Below are 7043 nucleotides of genomic sequence, written 5' to 3'. Positions count from 1 at the left end.
AACTTACCTTCAACGATCTAAAGCACAGTTGAATAGTTTAACTACATCCAGAGAGATGAGTATCATCTATAAACTCTCAGAGATCATTTCAAGTTCCTTGAATCTAAGTTAACAACCACTGGATTTTAGTTTTATGTAGAAAACTATTAAATAACACACATATCTGTCTACCTTCATACTTTATGTATAATGATCAGCTGCCCACTGTGCTTAAATAATTCCATATCATAGATAATGCTGTTGTTTTTCAGACCTAATTTGTAAAACAGTTATATTGGAAAGAATAAAAAGTGATATTTCTTTGACTTTTTCTAATTCATGAGTTTTTCAAAAGCTATTTATGCTCCATTTCCATTTTTCAGTGCCATTGACAAGGCTCTGATACTGCAGCTTTAGGGAGCAAGTTTCTGCAGTAACAGCACTCCTTCATTGAGTGGTTAGAGAATCCTTATCCTCCGCAGAATCACTTGGGGTGAGTGTGTGTGCTACCCATATTCAACCTATCTCTGCATATAACTCAAAAGCATAGACAGTCCAGATTGAGCTGCCCTCTGACCTTGTGCCAGGTGTCCTGTATATATTGTAAAGAGTAATTGTTTTAAAGGAGTTTTTTGACTTATGGATATTCCAAGAGTTGTATTTTCATATTTACCTTCACTCCACTAAACTCTATAGCCCAGTTTGTTTAACACACAGTAATGTGATCATAAACTCAAAAAATGTAAGTACTAGGATTGACTTACATGGTAAAGACGTCCAGTGTGTCTCCAGCAGTTCTTGCCATCTCAAAGTAGGTTTGCAGAATAGTGACAGATCCAGAAAGTGCTTCATGGCCACAGCCACAGAACAGGGCCACTCCAGCATAGAGCAGGATGGTTGCAATCAGAGAGGCATAGGGAATGCCCCCCAGGCATTTGATACAGCACTCAAAACACCCTGCAAAAGATCGGCAGACAAAAATGTTAGAATTGTTATTATTATTATTTGGTAACCTAATATTAAAATTGACTGACACTACAGCCCTGGACCTCAGCTATAGCAACAGTTATGAGGGTGGCCCAGGACTGGGCAGTGTTCCATTCTGCTTTATTATACAGCGAGTCCCTATGTGTTGGAACCAACCTGCTAGTACCTCACAACAAAAACAGCAATATTATTTTTTTCAAACTTTAGTACTCAAGAATGTTGTTACGCAACTTTACATTAAGAGATTGGAATAGTCTGCAATTTTAATATTGCAAATTGAACTGGACTTCTTAATAGGATCATGGCTCATCTCATTTGCTCTGAGCTGGTGTAAAAGGAGTTTGAACAATTCTCCACTTCCCTAGTAGGATTTTTTTTAATAGTCCTTGAATATTTTCTGAATATTCCTCCCCCGTGACACACACATACATCAAGATGTAGGGAAGCAGGAAAAGTTAGAAGATCTTGAAATTTCATATAGAAGAAGAAATTTCACAGCAGATGGCTGAGACCTATGTGTATAGTACATGAATGTCACTGAGTACAGTTTGGGATGGAGATTAGCAGGTTGGCAGAAACATATTTGGATCATTATTTGTCTCTGGGTGTTCTAAAATGACCATCTTATTGATAATTGAAAAAAATAAATAAAAACAAAAAAATTGGTACCAAATCAATGAACAGTTAGACCTGTTGAGTCATATGTCCCAGCCAACTCCATTGTCCTGCACTGACATGTGTCCTACAAAAATGTATGTCAACTTGAGTAGGCCCTGATACTCAGGATCATGTAAGTAGCCTCCCTTCTGTGAACTGATGTAAATATCTAATCTTTTATAGACCTTAATCTCTATGAGGCAGGATTAGAAGCAATTATGTTAATCTACAGGACTAGTTTGTATCTTTGAAGCAGGATTAGAAGCAATTATGTTAATCTATAGGACTAGTTTGTATCTTGAGTTAATCTCTTTTGAGATTAGACAAGTGAGCAGAGAGCACTACTACCAACAAAGAACTGGAAGCTGAGTCTGCATCCTTTGGACCCAGCATGACTGAGGTAAGAACCTTGTAGGACTGTTGAGAACCTTGTAGACCTTGGACAAGATTGATTCCAAGGGACACCAGGTCCACAGATGTTGAAAGGAGACAAGGACCTTCCTTCACAACTGACAGAGAATAATATACAATGAAAAAAAATATGTGACCTTTATGGCACTCTGAATTTAGACTTCCACACGCTTACACTAGGAGAGAATAAGTTTCTGTTGGTTAAAGCCACCCATTAATGGTATTACTATAATAACAACACAACATAACTAAAACATCTTTGATTTTTTTATCCTATTCTTCTGGGGAATCTTTTCCATTGTTCTAAGGTCATTAGCTATAGAAACGGGCATTTCCACCATGGGCAAGGTATGGTGTCTTGAGCAAACCATCAGTCATTTCGTTCAGCATGCTCAAAACAGTGCTTCAAACCTACAGAGTTCAAATATAAAGAAGAGCCCCCAGACGATATCCACAGATAAGAATGAAGCTAGACCCAAGACCTCGAGAGCTGTCACTCGTTAAAAATTAAATCGGAATATTAGTCCAGTAACAAGTAAAATGCTAACTTGTGAGAATCTGGTTTGCAGAAGGCTATGGATGACAGTGGGAGGAATATAAAAGATCAAGATGATAAACCATAATCCAACGCTTGTCAGTTGCTCCCTCGTCTGATGCATGCTTGGCTGCTCTGGTCTCAACCTTTTCTGTATAGTTTGTTTCTTTGTTCATACTGGGGTTCATACTGTGTTATGTCATTGGGATTCACCCTCTGGAATTTTTGCTATATGTTTTTCTGTTTTACAGTACATGAAACTCAGGGTTGATGAACCTATAAGGACAGTAAGTAGAATAAGGATTTCTGTGAGATATGGTGATGGGGGAAGGAGGGTAAACGGAAGCTGATGTCAAGGATTTCAGGAAGGAAAAGGATGTTTTTAAATTGATTGTGGTAGCAATTGTACAATCATGCTTGATGTGATTGAACTATGGAATGATATGATATCTGTGTTAACTTCTAATACAGTGGATAAAGAAAAGACTGTTAAAATCTTCTAATCAATATGTTACTTACTTGGAGTCAGATAAAATTCCATTTTATCTCTTCTTGTGCTTTAGATAAACTAGTAGCAGCCTGCGTCCCAGCAAGGCTGTGTCTGCAGGTGTGCTTTCATGTACACTGTCAGCACTACAGCATGAAGGAGAACTTAAAAAGCGTCATCTTTTTGATCTGAGAGAATGAGTGAAAGATCCCCAAACCGGTAGACCCAAATAATGCAAGGAAATATCTCAAAATGGGTTTAAAATCCCCCAATTAAATGAAATGTTTTACTCCCTACTTGAATATCATTTCAATCCCTGATAGGTATATTATCTCCATGCAAAAATACAAATTCCCCTAAAAAGCCCACTGCCACTAGGGTAGGAGGCAATTTTTAATAAGTTCAGGTAATCTGAACATATTTTATTCAAAGCAAATAATTTTAAGGATCTTATTGAACACACATTGCACTTGTATTGGGCAAGATGCTAATTACTCCCACTCCCCCATAAAGCCTGGGCTGCTTAAAAGAAGAGTTTCAAAACTCCCATCTGGGGAAGCGGCGCATCATTTCAGTACTCTCCCCAGCTGCCAGGATCCCACGTAGTTGCTGGTGGGGGAGCTTCTTTCCACCCACAGTGAGAAACATCCTTGGCAAAGCAGCAGAATCACCATAGCAACCATGCCCCTGGACCCAGGATAGACATTCAACAATCTCTCTTTAAGCCCTAGGATTCTGCCACCAAATATGTTTTGTTTTACTGCACCTGAACATGAGAAAGATTCTATTAAATGATGAATCAACTAGGTGTTTGTGAAAGATAATAAATGGGGTGCTGAAGCTAGAACAGATAGTATCCTTCTTCAAAACATTCCTAGGAAGATGTTAAAGATTTCTTGTCACTAGAATCATTTTCAATACTGCGTATTTTGAGAAAAGGGCCATTAATTCTAAAATCAAGCAGATGGTTCTAATGTTGAACGCAGTCTTCACATGTTACAGAAACTACTTATGTACCCAAAGAAGAACATCTCATACTCAGACGTGAAATAAGACTTCTTAATGAAATAATACTCTGTCTCAGCTTCAACATGAAAGTAAATATCAAAGGGACTATGAGACTTTCTTTTCAAGACTTTCTCTGATCCCTTAACGTTTGTATTTTTTATAAAGATAAGGAGAAATATTAAGTTACTGCTACATAAATATTTGCGGATTAAATATAAGCCTTTATGTTGTTTCTATAAACCACACCAAAAATGAAGCCAGAAGTACCTAGCCCAAAGAGAGAAAAGAGCGGGCACGCTAAGAGAACAAGTGACAGCATGGAGCAAACAGCATAGGTGATGGAAAGCAGATAGTCAAGTGGGGTGGCACTTTGATTGGTCGTACACTGACAATGTAGTCACTGTCACGTGATTATCAGCACCATTCATCAATCTGTTCTCTTTTTCTCTCTGAGGACCAGCAGTGTCAGTTTAGTGTCAGGTTTCTAAGAGAGTGTGGGTCCATTTGTAGATTTTCTTATCTGTTTCACTGGACAGCCCTAGGGCCGGAATGAGACCACACTGCATCTTCATATGTAGAGCAAACCCCGCCGTGTGCTCTTCATCCTCGGTTGTCATGGTCCTTCATGGGCCTTTCAGTTACTTGAAAATAGTATGTGTCTGGCTTCTCAAAATTACTTAGTGGGCTCCTGGCTGGCATTTAAAAATTGATTTTGTATATATTGGCCAAATTATTACATTGATTCTATAAAATATTTTGAAATTTGTGGATTATTTTGCATTTTTATGTTGATACTCATACCACTGAGGGAAAATTTGGTTATCTTTTCCATTGCGGTTTTTTTACCTTTAAGTTTCTTATTTTGTTTGAGTTAGATATAGTGAGAAAAGTAAAAATAATGATAAAGGCCTCTGTCTTTGTTTCTAATAATAGTGAAACCCATTTCAGATTTAAAAAAACCCATATATATATATATATATATATATATATATATATATATATATATAACCATGAACTGGATTATAGGATCTCTTTAATTTTGAATTCTATATTATACTATTTGGTTATACTTGTAATAATTGTGCTTTTCCCTCTAACCTGCCATTTAGTTTTTATTCCTATTCTTTCTCATTTAAAGTTATACTCAAGAGTGTAAGTTTAGGTCCCTGGCATCCTGAGTGGCGGCGGTGCAGTAAGAAACACGCATGGATCAGGTAGTGCAGTTTGTTGAACCCAGTTGGCAGTTTGTGAAAGACTCCATTCGGCTGGTTAAAAGATGCACCAAACCTGATAGAAAAGAATTTCAAAAGATTGCCATGGCAACGGCTATAATAGGATTCATTGGCTTCTTTGTCAAATTGATCCATATTCCTATTAATAACATCCTTGTTGGAGGCTGAGTAGCTTTTTGGAAGAGTCCGTCTGTCATCTTGGGGACTGGTGAACCAGTGAGGGTTTCAGAAGACCAAACTCCTACGTACTTTGTGTTTATTTCATTGTCTTTTCCTTCCAAGATGTTTTCTATTTCTAAATTTAAATGATTTAAAAATAAAAAGAGTGTAAGTTTAGGTTAAGTTTACATGTCATGCTAAAGTGTTTCTCTATTTGTGTTTCAATCAATTTATTCAACAATGTATTATTAAGTTTTCAGCCTACAAATTTTTAATCTCTGGCTCGCAATGTTCTCTGCTAATTACAGTCATTCAGAAGTGCCGACTGATGAAGGAGTCCAGAGCATTTTAGGCCAAAGTAAGATTCTAGTTATAGAGCCTCTCTCTCTAGCAATTAAATACTCTGGGCTGCAGGTGGCCCACACCATCTCAATTCACAGTCCACGTGCTGGAAATAACCACACGCCACCCCCACAACCAAGCGAAAGCGAGAAAGTTCAATTTTTCTGTATTTCTAAAACATAGAGAGCCAGGAATGTTTAAATACCACTAATTATTTTCATAGTATGTAATGTGAAAACTTTCCCCACATCATTATTAGTTCCAAATAACACATTTTGAATAATTATTTTCATATTGCACCCCATGTGTGTCAGTTTGTCTTACCTTGGGCGCTGTGTGTTGCTGAGATGTTGAAACTATATCACTGGTATTTTAGCGCTAGCTAGCAGGGTCTCCCAAAGAGAACCGGTTTCAGATGAGATTCCAGACCAAGAACAGACGACTAGGAAGCCCTCCGCTCCCCACTTTGGAGGAAGAGGCCGCTATGCTGTGTGCATGGCATCACAGCACTACCGAACACTGAAAGCCGAAACAAAGGAAGCGGGACATGGTAGGAGATACTACCTCAGGTCCAAGGCGACTGGAAATGTGACTAAGGATGCAATGATTTCTTGGAGGGGATGTGACGCTGGAGATGTGAGTTGGATAAAGTTAGTGGGAATGGAACTTTTGGGATCTTCATTTGCTGAAGTGGCATGACTCAAGGGAAACAGCTGAAAAACCTTTGAATGTTTGGAACTTAGAATGTGTGGAGTAGGAATCTAGGAAAATCAAAGTGGTAAAAAAAGGAAATGGAAACCCATGAAGATCAATATCCCAAGCATTAGAGAGCTGAACTGTATCCCCATTTTGAAGTAGAAAATCCTATGATTTCCTACACCGGGAATAAGCAATCAATTGGGGAATGGCCTGGCATTAATTGTCACAAAGGATCTTGATAAATCCATCATGAAGTACAAAAGGGAATATTGCATGTTTTAAAATCAGGAAAGATTTGGATCAGGGTTGTATCCCCTTGCCATACTTGTTCAAGTGGCATGCTGATCACAACATCAGAGAAGCTGGATTATAGGGAAAAAAGTGAAGGATCAGGAGTGGAGAAAAGCTTAGTAACAATCTGCAGTGTGCAAATGACACACCTTGCTTGCTGAAAGTAAGAGAAATTGAAGCACTTGCTGATGAAGATCAAGGATTGTAACCTTCAGTATGGATAATATCTCAATGTAAGGAAGACCAAAATCCTCAC

The 7043-nt window shown here is 38.1% G+C and overlaps 1 pseudogene; it reads left to right on the top strand.

Annotated features, from left to right (window-relative positions):
- Positions 1–5236: 5236 nt before the first annotated feature.
- LOC142454493 (protein transport protein Sec61 subunit gamma pseudogene) lies at positions 5237–5522 on the top strand (annotated as a pseudogene).
- The last annotated feature ends 1521 nt before the right edge of the window (positions 5523–7043 follow it).

Source organism: Tenrec ecaudatus, chromosome 8 (assembly GCF_050624435.1).
Source record: "Tenrec ecaudatus isolate mTenEca1 chromosome 8, mTenEca1.hap1, whole genome shotgun sequence".
Lineage (NCBI taxonomy): Eukaryota > Metazoa > Chordata > Mammalia > Afrosoricida > Tenrecidae > Tenrec > Tenrec ecaudatus.
This window is presented reverse-complemented; position numbering and strand designations above follow the sequence as displayed.